Raw genomic sequence first — 10,886 nt, forward strand, 5'->3', positions numbered from 1 at the left:
AGCTTGTGTAGCTTCATCCTGCTTTGTTAGGACAAAATCGGGATATGGATGGGTAAGTACAGTACATGAACTGGATAGCATTGCACTGGTAGTAGTGGCACATACTGGTTTCAAGGGTTTATGCACTGTGAATATTTCCTCTACCCTATATGATTTTTTGTTGCAATGTTTAATTTAAACTGCAAGCTAAATGAATTCGACAGACTTGGAACTGTTTTGAAAATAATAAAAAATGTCAGCAAAATGTTGTCTTCGTTTGTCTTCGCTTAGATGTTTATTAATTAAAACAAACTAAGCTATAGAGCCTACACATTCAAGGGAGTTCGACCATTTTCTGTGAACTTATTTTATCCACTAGAGAGCGTCTCTTTTCCATCTCAATAGGCTGGTAATATCTCATGTTTCTTAATTATATTGGAAGTGGATTAAGGAATACATTTAACCATAGCCTATGCAGTTGCTCGTGGACACTGAAAAACAATGCCAGCGAAGACCATTTCCGTTTTATGAACCAGGTGCAAATAAGCTTTGTGATTTTACGACGTGCCGCCATAAATGGGTCTCAATAACCACCGGTTTGAAGCTAGGACGAGACAGACCCGTCTCTTAACACCCCACCATGAAAGTCGGTTTGACTACGAGACAGTATTTTTATTGTGTTGTAGGCTACCTCTTTGTAGCCCTTACCGAACTGGCCGTGAAGTGGTCTACGATACACTCGTGCCATATATAATAAGATGTCTTCATACAGTTATTTGTGTACTTGGCAAATTAACCGCTCCTAGCGCACTCAAATGGCCTTGAATGTGTCGGATCCTTACAAGGACCCAGTGTGCTTGTCTTGAGAAAGCTTCTCTGTTAGGGTGTAATCTCCTTGTACAGTATTGCTAAACTACAACTCTGGGTTATTTTATGGAAGGGGATTGTAAAAGAGTGAGTGTGTGTGCTTGTGACATTAAGAGTTTGTTTGTGTGTGTGTGTGTGTGTGTGTGTGTGTGTGTGTGTGTGTGTGCGTGCGTGCGTGCGTGCGTGTGTAGGCAGCCTTTTCTCGCTCAGGACAGTGTGTTTCATTGTCTCTGATCTTGAGCTGATTGGCAACAGTCCAAGATCTTTACACACGGTCTATTATTTGTGGGTATAATTGTCCATAATCTTTTATTCAATCAGCCATTAGGATACTGTTTTATTATTATTGAATACATCAAGGATAGAGTATAACATATATAAATACAGATTATTAGCTATTAGCCCTCTGTGACATTCTTGCGTGTAAAAAGGGCTATACAAATAAATTTGATTTGATTTGATTTATTATGTACAGTTATTAATAAACTGTTTGATGTATGGTGTTTTGTGTAATTAATTTGCACTCTGCACTCTGGCTCGATCAGCTAGATTTGACTCCTCATGTTGAATAAACATTGTTTCTCTGTTACAGTATTTCACTTGCCCAAGGTGATCAGTGAGTAATTTGTTCGCAATCCCCACAGGGTTGCCAGATCTGAAAACCTCATCCCCCCTCTTCTCCTTGATGGTGTTTCTTCTTAATATCCATCCCTCGTCAGAGACACCATGCCAGTCTCTCCTCCCAGACTGCTGTAGAGTGCCAACCCTCCTGCTTCACATTGGCACTCATCTCCTGTCTGCAGTGTGCCAGGTAGGGATACACCCGCAATGCCGCACTCACACACACACACACACACACACCCATACAGACAACATTATAACACACAGGTACTCAGACATAAAACAAACACTCACAGACAGTACATTGACATATACAGTACATACAAAGCACCCTCATGATACTGCAGGCACACACGAAGATAGAAAAGAGCTTTGGGCATCGCCCCTGTCATGCTGTCTCGTTGGTAGGCGTGAAGGGTGGTACCGAATGTTGTGAGAAGAAAGTAAGGAACATGCACCCCATTTTATCCCTGCCTGTTTGTGTCTATGTTTCTGTGTGTGTGTGTGTGTGGTAGAGGGGCTTGGGGGCAGCGGGTGTTGGTGCCTAATGTGCATTCGCTTACTACAATGTAGATATGGCATTGGTCCAGCTTGCATCTCTCTCTCTCTATCCCTCCCCTCTGTTCTCCCCTTCTTTCCTGTTTGTTGTTGTTGTTGTGGTGGCATGGTGTTGTGCCAAGGCTGGAGAGAGGGAGCGGGCTGATGACTTCATTCTCAGAGGTTGTAACAGAGCTCCGTCTTCATCATGGCAGTGCGTCTGTGTTTGTCTGGCGAGGGATTTGTTGTGTTCCCTCTTACTCTGATCCATGTCTCTTGATTGAATTGTCGTGACTTTAAACTTTCTCTATGATGTTGTGTAAATCCGCTCAGCATCCTCTGTGGATTCTCCAACTCCAACCAAACTCTTCAATCTAAGTGCTTGTCACAATCTCTGAATCCCAACTAACCCCCCCACCCTCTTCAGATATGGATAGGAACAGATGTGTATAGTGACACTGATGAAGGACAAGGCTAATATGTTTCTTGTCTGATGTCAGTGTGTGAGACAGAAATAATTCCTTCTGTTAGCGGTTTGCGCTGGAGTGCTGCTGTGTCTTTGGGTCAGGCATGCTGGCTGTCTGCATCTGGCTGTCTGTCTATCTGGCTGGCAATGTCTGACTGGCTGGCTGTCTAACTGGCTGGCTGGCTGTCGAGCTGGCTGTTTGGGTGGCTGGCTGGCTGTCTCAGACGTTCATTCCTCTAAGGTCTCCCAGGTTGGAACACTGCCTAAAAGCGTCAGACAAAATTGGACCCCCCCTCTCTACACACACACACACAAGTGGACAGACATACAGACAGAAAGGCAGACAGACATCATCGCTCCCCAACCCGAGTCGCCGTCCTCGTATGTCGACATGTTTTCTCTCCGTTTACGAGTCTGAAAGAGGTGCGCTTTTTAAAATTCATCTTTCGCTTTTACTCCTTTGTCATCCTTCCTTCAGCTGCCCTTTTCTGTGTTTTCTGTCTCTTTTCTCTCCCTTCCTTCTTCGTCTGCATTTCACTCTCTCCTTTTGTGTGCCAGTGCTGTGGTGGTGTCTCAGGGCACCGTGCCAGCCCTCACTGATTAACACCAAGCGTCTGGTGTATGTGTTAGTGTGTGTGTGTGCGGGGGCTCATATGCAGATGGACTTGTTTGTGGCGGTGGCAGCTGCAAACACTTGTTTGTGGTAGTGTCCGCATGGTGATTTGGAAACAACAAGGAGCGTGTGAGCGGGGACGTGTGTGTGTGTGTTGGTGACATGTCTTTGTTTGGCATGTTGCCAACTATGCTGCCTGGTCCTCTTCAGTGGTAAACCTGGTTACAGTTGAGGTATTACTTACAAAGTCAAATGGTCCTTCCACACCGACAATATTAGGAACGCATGGATGACAGGGACCTCTAGTGGTGGCTGTTGGGTGTTGAAGCCTGGAGCTTTCCTTCTTCTTGTCGAATAGCGCAAAGCCATGTGTCACCAGTCCACTGGTAGAGGTTTGGAATTGGGCGAGACTGGACTCAGCTAGATCCGACTCAACCACACAAATATTTTAATCAATTTTAGGAGTAGGCTAATACATCGAATGTATTGTTTCTCGCCTCACTTTTGTTCAAGCACTGTTGTCTATGTGTATTACTGTACACTATACCTTGGTATTATAGAGGAAGAATGTGTCGGCTTGTATGGAGTGTCTATATCAGTCTAGGTGAAGGAATGTGTGTGTGTGTGTGTGTGTGTGTGTAAATCCCAAATTTGAAAGACAGAGGAGGATAGGTTAGGGCAGCAATTATCTAGGAATTTGAAAGTGGTGATTTTGTGTTTGGGAATATGAAAGTGCGTAGTCAGTATCGATGGAATGTGTGCGAGAATGATAGAGGGAAAGAGAGGAGAGAGGGATGGAGTGAGAGAGAGAGAGAGAGAGAGAGAGAGGGAAAGAGAGAGAGGGAAAGAGAGAGAGGGAAAGAGAGAGGAGAGAGGGATGGAGTGAGAGAGGGAAAGAGAGGAGAGAGGTGGTGTTTCTGTGCTGTCTGGTTGGCCCTGCCTGTGACCGCATCTGTGTGCAGAATAACAATGAGCCTCTTTCCCTGTGTGTTTGTGCGTGCGTATGTGTGCGTGTTTGTGTGTGTGCAGGCGTGCGTGTGCCTGTGTCTCTGTGTGTGTGTGTCTCTGTGTGTGTGTGTGTGCGTGTGTGTGTGAGTGAGTAAACGTGCGTGGCTTTGCCAAGGGCGGCTAATGCTCTATCGGATGTAAACCTGAATTTCTCTAGAAGTGTTCACTCCCCCTCCTCCTCCCTCTTACGTCTACCACTGTCGAGGGAGGAGGAGGGGAGGAGAGTGGACGAGGGAGGGAGGTGAGGAGCGAGGGAGGGAGGGAGGGAGGGAGGGAGGAGATGCAAATCCATGAGGAGGGGGTAAGGACAGAGTGAGGTGGACGGGGGAGTGGAGAGATGTTTAGAAAGAATGATTGTAGGGATGGAGGGTGAGGAGGACAGGGGAAGAAGGGATCTCTCTGTAATAAAGGGGCTTTTGTCTGCCTGCCTCTCTCGCCATGTACCAGGGAGGGAGAGAGGGGAAGGTGGGAGAAGGGAGAGTGTGTCGGCCCGCATGGCGGCAAGTGTGCGTGTCTCGCTCTGCTAGTCAGTGCATCTGTTAACCTAAGCATATGTGTGCCCTTATTTGTCCTGGTACAAAGGTGTAAGCGTGTGTTTGTGTCCATTGGTGTGTGTGTGTGTGTGTGTGTGTGTGTGTGTGTGTGTGTGTGTGAGAAAGAATATGTGAGAGTGTGTTTGCGCTGATGTAGTCATTAACAAAGGGGGGCATTGAGATGAATCAGGCTCCACTCCAGAAAAAAAGAACGCATAAATATTCATTAATACCCTGGCATCTCTCTGTGTCTATCTCTCTCTCCTTCCCTCCCTGTCTCTCTCACTCTCTCACTCTTGCTTTCCATCCCTCCCTGCCTCCTTTAATCTCTCCCCACTCTCTCTCTTACTTTCGCTCTCTTTCTGTCTCTGTCACTCTTTCTCTCTCTCTTCCTTCTTTCCCAAATGTTATTTTGCTCATTCCCTCATTCTCCCTTGATTTGTATGCAACATGCCACCCGCATCGGTTCATTGGGTAGATGGATGGGATGGCAGTGTGTGTGTGTGTGTGTGTATGTGTTTGTGTGTTTGTATGAGAGGGAGAGAGAGGTAAAGATTTTGAGAGAAAGAGAGAGAAGGCTACACACACTCCGGTCGCCTGATACCCCCACCCCGGAGGCTTTTGTCATGTGACTCATGACTTGAGTCAGGTGACTGTGGATCACTGTCACACGTGAGTCCTCCCTGAACAATAAAGCCAAACACACGTACACACACACGCCTAAGCCTGGTGCCTTTTACCTGAACACAACCCTGTGTGGCTGTACCTTAGGGTACTCAATGTGAAAGAGGAGGGAGACACAGAGCGGTCCAGCCAGATTCACAAACTAGAGCCCTGGTTTATGTGTGTCTTAAGGTGAAAGGCAGGGCTACCCTGCCTAACAGACTAACTAAGATCCTGGTGTGAATGTGTCTGTGCTCGGCAGACACACAGAGCTCCCTGCTTGTGTGTGTGTGTGTGCCACAGCCGACTGTCTGCCCGGTGAGACGGCTGCCGCCGGTGTGAGTCTGCGTTCCGCTGCTGCTCATTGGGTGAGTCCTCAGAGCTCTGTTTAATTAGCGTGACTGTGTCGACGTAGCTCATTAGTATGCAAAAGAGGGGTGGTGGGAATTATGCTAATTCGCCGTTCTCACCTCAACGCAGCCGGGGCGATCATGGGTAGCAGGGAATGTGAAGTCAGTCTGACGCACGTGCGCACACACACACACACACACGCCGTGCACATGCAGGCTGATGAAGCTCAGACAGGCATTGCAGATCGCTGTGCTCTCTGTTTGCGGATCAGCTTTTAGACGTCGAAAGTAGCAAGTGATCAGGTGGTGGGGTCTTTCGTTCCTCCAGTCCCGGGTCACGGGCTGCGGTCTGTCTGGTGTGGTGGGAGAGCGGAGAGGCTGTGTGGGGGCAACCAGTGTCTCAGACCCAGTCTGCAGGGGCATCTCTGGGGGGAAGTCTGGAGGCTACTCTGGGCCGTTGGCAGCAGAACAGGTAGATCCGCTGGAGCCTTAGACTGGGTGTATGAGGGAGAGAAAGAGAGAGGGAGTAGGAGAGGAGAGGAGAGGAGGAGAAGGAGAATGGTGTGATTATGTCTGGATAATGCCAGGCTCGTCGTGTGAACCGACTGGCTGATTGTCCAGCCTGTATTGATATGGAGATGCAGGTTGAATGGAGTTGTGGGTCATGAAGAAAGGGTGTGTGTGTGTGTGTGTGGATGTGTGTGTGTGTGTGTGGGGGGGGGGGGGGGGGTGTGTATGTGTGTGTGTATGGGAGAGAGAGGGAGAGAGACCCTCTCTAACCCTAAACCCTATTGTCAGAATTTCAGAAAGTTTTCCCAAATGTGTAATGTTTACTAAAGCTTTTTAGAATATAGGCACATTAATATCAACATATTGGCACAGTGTGATGTAAGTTTTGTCCTTATTTTTTTCTCTCGTTCAGTCTGTCACTGTCACTTCCTCTCTCACACACATTCTTTCTCCCTCCCTCTTGTCTTTCACTCCCTCTCCCCCAACAGACGTTAAGCTGCTCTTAGGCAGCCAATCAGACACCACGTCCGCATTCAGCACACCTACTGCTCTCTGTCTCACCCGAGCAAGGTGTGTCGTGTTCAGTATTATCCTTTGTGCAGTCTGTGGTTCATATGGTGTGGATTCTATCAGTGTTTGGTCAGCTCGACTCATGCAGCCCTTGGGATTCCCTGAACACAATGTTACTGAGGCGCCAACCACCGGCGTGTCCACCTGCGGTCTACGGCTTCTCTGTAGTCTCTCGCTATCCCGCCCTCTCAACTCTCTCTCCGTTTACCCTCCTGTTATCTGCACTCTTCTGCTTTCCCTCTTTCCTTTCCTGCCTCCGGGCCCGTCGCTCCTTTATCCCGTTTTTCATTTCCCCCTTTTCCAGCAGTCTTCCTTTTCCCACAATCCCCCCCCCCCCCCTCCCCTCAGTCCTGTGGCGTAGCTGGGCCGTAAAGGCTCTGCTGGTCTTTTGTTCATCTTGGAGTGTGAGCCGATTGCAGTTTGGCACGGTGCCAACCCCCAGCAAAGAGGCAGACACACACACACACACCAGACACCCATAGACTAAGCTTGTCACATGGCAAATGGCATGGGCTACTCGCTTTCTCACCGTGGTCCACCAAAGCCATCACAGAGAGTATGGTTTGCGACGGAGGATGCAGACTGACCGGGTTAAGGTCAGGGTCTCCTTCACCCACTCAGCTAATCAGTGATCACATTTGATAGTGCCTAGGCTGGATGAACAGACCACGCACACTATGGTGGATGAGACACACACATATAGAATGCATCTCTGCTTTTCACACACACACACACAGACACACAGCATAATTAATGCACTCTTGGAACAGAGACAGTGCATCATGTCAATCTCAGACAATGGAAGACAAAGGTGGGTGTTAGGAGGGGGGGGTGGATGGAGAGATGAAGACACCACAAAGGGGACAAGGATGTGAGGGAAGTGGCTCATTAAGTGACAGCATGTGGCCCAGTCAGTAAATACTGCCTAGTCATTAGCCCATCCTCAGTCAGACGCAAGCACACACGCAAGGGTGCACGCACGCACGCACGACACACACACGCACATAACAACAACTCCATCCGAAAGGAATGAACAGGACTGAAGGTCAGAGGAAAGTAAACAGTCTCAGCTCCTTCCCCTCCAGACTGAGAGATAAGGTCGCAGAGTTGTGAACATGGCTGACACAACATTCTCTGTGTCTGCCTCGCTCTCTCTGGCCATCTCGATATTTCCTGCTGTATCTCTGTCTCTCTCCATCTCTCTCTCTCTCTCTCTCTCTTCTGTTTTCTCTGTCCGTCTCTCTCCTGCTCTCTGTCTCTCTCCCTGTAGAGCACTTTGACCATCTTGGTATGATTTATAAACATAGAAAGAAGTTTGGATCTGTACTCCTACTACCCACACATGCACAAATACACACGTACGCATACACCCACCTGGTCACTGTGGTGCATGAATTTACAGTTTGACGTAACCCCATTCTTCCTATGAATAAGTGATCTACATAGCAACACACCTTCCTAATCACTTGACATGCTTAATGGTCTGCTTAACCAGGTTTCACGACTGAGGATATGCTGTGAGGTGTGTGATGTTGACAGAGGAGGAGGAGGGTGTGGGTCCAGGAGCAGGCATAGCAAGTAGATTGTTGTTGCGTTATTACACAGTGAGTTTGATGTGTGTGTCTGTGTGTGTCATGAGAAGGGAGCGTATGTTTATCAATGGGTCTCTGATAAGCACAGTAAAGCAGGTTAGGTTAGTAACATGTGGACTTCTCTGCTAAACGCTTCAACTTATATTGAAATGAGTCACTCACATATGCATAGTTGTCTTGGACAGAGCCAATCGTGCATTTCTGAGCAGAGCTGGAGCAGAGGTAGAATGAATATTTAAATGAGCATTGCTCCAGTTAGATAAGAGTAATCTGCATGCCAAGCCCAAGGTCTTCTTACCAATCTTCCTACCTCAACTCTGTGCTTGTGTGTGTGTCGTCCTGCAGAAATATGATGCATTGCATCTGGAACCTGCTCTGGCGTTGCCACGGTAACACCCGTCACGCTGGCAGATCCCATGGTGCACACACACGCACACACACACACACACGGTAATGAGAGACTGGGAGACTGGCAGTGTGCCAGGACCTTCTATCTATGCACACACACTGAAATGCATCAGCACCCTTCCCCCTGCACTAGAACATTCTAAAAATACACACATACAAACACACAGACACACACTCATATATCAACTCACACATTACCTCCTATGCCAGCCCTACCAGGATGTCAGCCTTACCTAGATAAAGTGTAAGATAAAGGGTTGGATAGAGATTTAGCTGTTTGGTTTTATGAGAGTGACCGGTTGCAAACACACTCAGTAATCATAGCAGCAGTAGCTCTGAGAAAAAAAGCTCCTTCAGATCTCTGTAGGCAGCCCTTTACTGCTCTCTCTTCTCCTCTTTGTCATTCAGACTGGGAACTGTAGGAGGAGCACACACACACACACACTTTCTCACACACACACACACACATTCAGCCGCTGCCCTAAACCCTCACAAAGGCCCTCTGCTCCCGAGTTTCTCACAAAAAATGACATTACAAAACCAAGGGTCGGTTTGTCCCCCTCCGTGCACACACACACACACACACACACACCTCCCAGACCGAGGGTGAGGATGCGTCCAAGGCATACAGAGCAAAGTATGTGAATACATTTTTTAAGCCTCAGCCCAGCAGCCTCCACCCAGCCTCCATCATCCTCCTTTGCTTCTCCTCTTCTTACCTCCTCCCCACCCCCACCCAGTCTCTAGCACCCTACCACCCTGCCTCTTCCCCTCCCCCATTGTTGACACCCCCCCCCCTTGCTGCTCTTCACATGTAAGCTTGAACCCTTTATCCCCAAACCTCTTCCTCCCCACCTCCCCCCTTCATCCGCCTACCTCACTCTCTCCCTTGCCCCCCATGCCCCACTCCCCACTCCCCAGCAGAGGAAAACAATATCATAGGGCTCATAGTGCTGGAGTTGTCATGGCTTGTTTCATGGAAGCCTGTTCCCTCCCGGTGAGGTTAGAAAACATGCTGTGGCATGCTGGGCTGCAGAGGAGGAGAGGGTTATGAATGACCAAAAAAATCACCTTGACACCTCTCCGAGACTTGCCCTGGTCCGGCTCCCACCTCTCTCCAGGTCGCCTGCCACGGGGATGTCTTTCAGCTCAAACATCACACCCCTTCTAGACAGCCTGCATGGCTCCTTCCCTATTAGCAGATGTGTTTGGAGGACTTTTTGCCATTAGCAATGGCTAGAGATATGACATTGTTTTGTGGTATTGCTGAGAGAGATAGATATATGGGAGTGAGACGGGGCAGAGATAATTGACAGAGAGAGGGGCGAGGAAGAGAGAGTAGGACCCAGAGCTGACTGCAGAGACGTTGTGTCGTGGAAGGAGAATTATGAGTGAATTGTTATATAGGGGGTGGGGTTTTGCTATATGCTAATTTGATTGATGGTTTTAGGAGTGAGACAGAAGGAAGTGTTAAGTAAGTGTGTGTGTGTGTGTGTGTGCGCGTGAGTGTACAGGCTGAGAATGACCTTTCCCTGTGTGTAAAATATGTATGGCATATATGAATGACAATAAGAGCAGGCGTAGGTGTGGCCTTTGACCACTGATTTGCATGAGTTTCTGCAACCATACAGGAGTAAAGCTGGCATTAGAAGAGTGATATGCGGTGGAATTTGAATATTAGGGAATTTGAATTTTGCTGATTGTCACACGGCACACTTATGCTCACATTTAACTTCTGGTGATGGAATATGGCATAGCTCTCTAAACACTGAGAAAGCCATATCTTAACGAGACACAACTCACCAACTGGCCTCTCCCAGTTTCACTCATGTCGGTATGAATGAATGAGAGACAAAATAAGTCAACGTCTTCCAGAACATTAAAAGATGTCTCAGACAACTCACGATCGTTTAGAATTAGCAAGGCAGATGTCCGGGTAATTGGTTGAAGATCCGGATGTAACAGGGAGAGGAAGTGAATGAAAAATGGGTGGATTTCGGTTGTAATTGTTAGGGTACAGAGTTAGGAGTTGGTTAAACTACACATACAATACATGAACCGTTTTGGGTTGCTTGGAGACACAAAAAAAGAAGAGAGAAGGTGGTTAATGAAACTTACCAACACAGATTTGATAGGAGCTCTATGAATGTGTGTGTGTGTGTGTGTGTG

Source organism: Osmerus eperlanus, chromosome 2 (assembly GCF_963692335.1).
Source record: "Osmerus eperlanus chromosome 2, fOsmEpe2.1, whole genome shotgun sequence".
Classification (NCBI taxonomy): Eukaryota; Metazoa; Chordata; class Actinopteri; order Osmeriformes; family Osmeridae; genus Osmerus; species Osmerus eperlanus.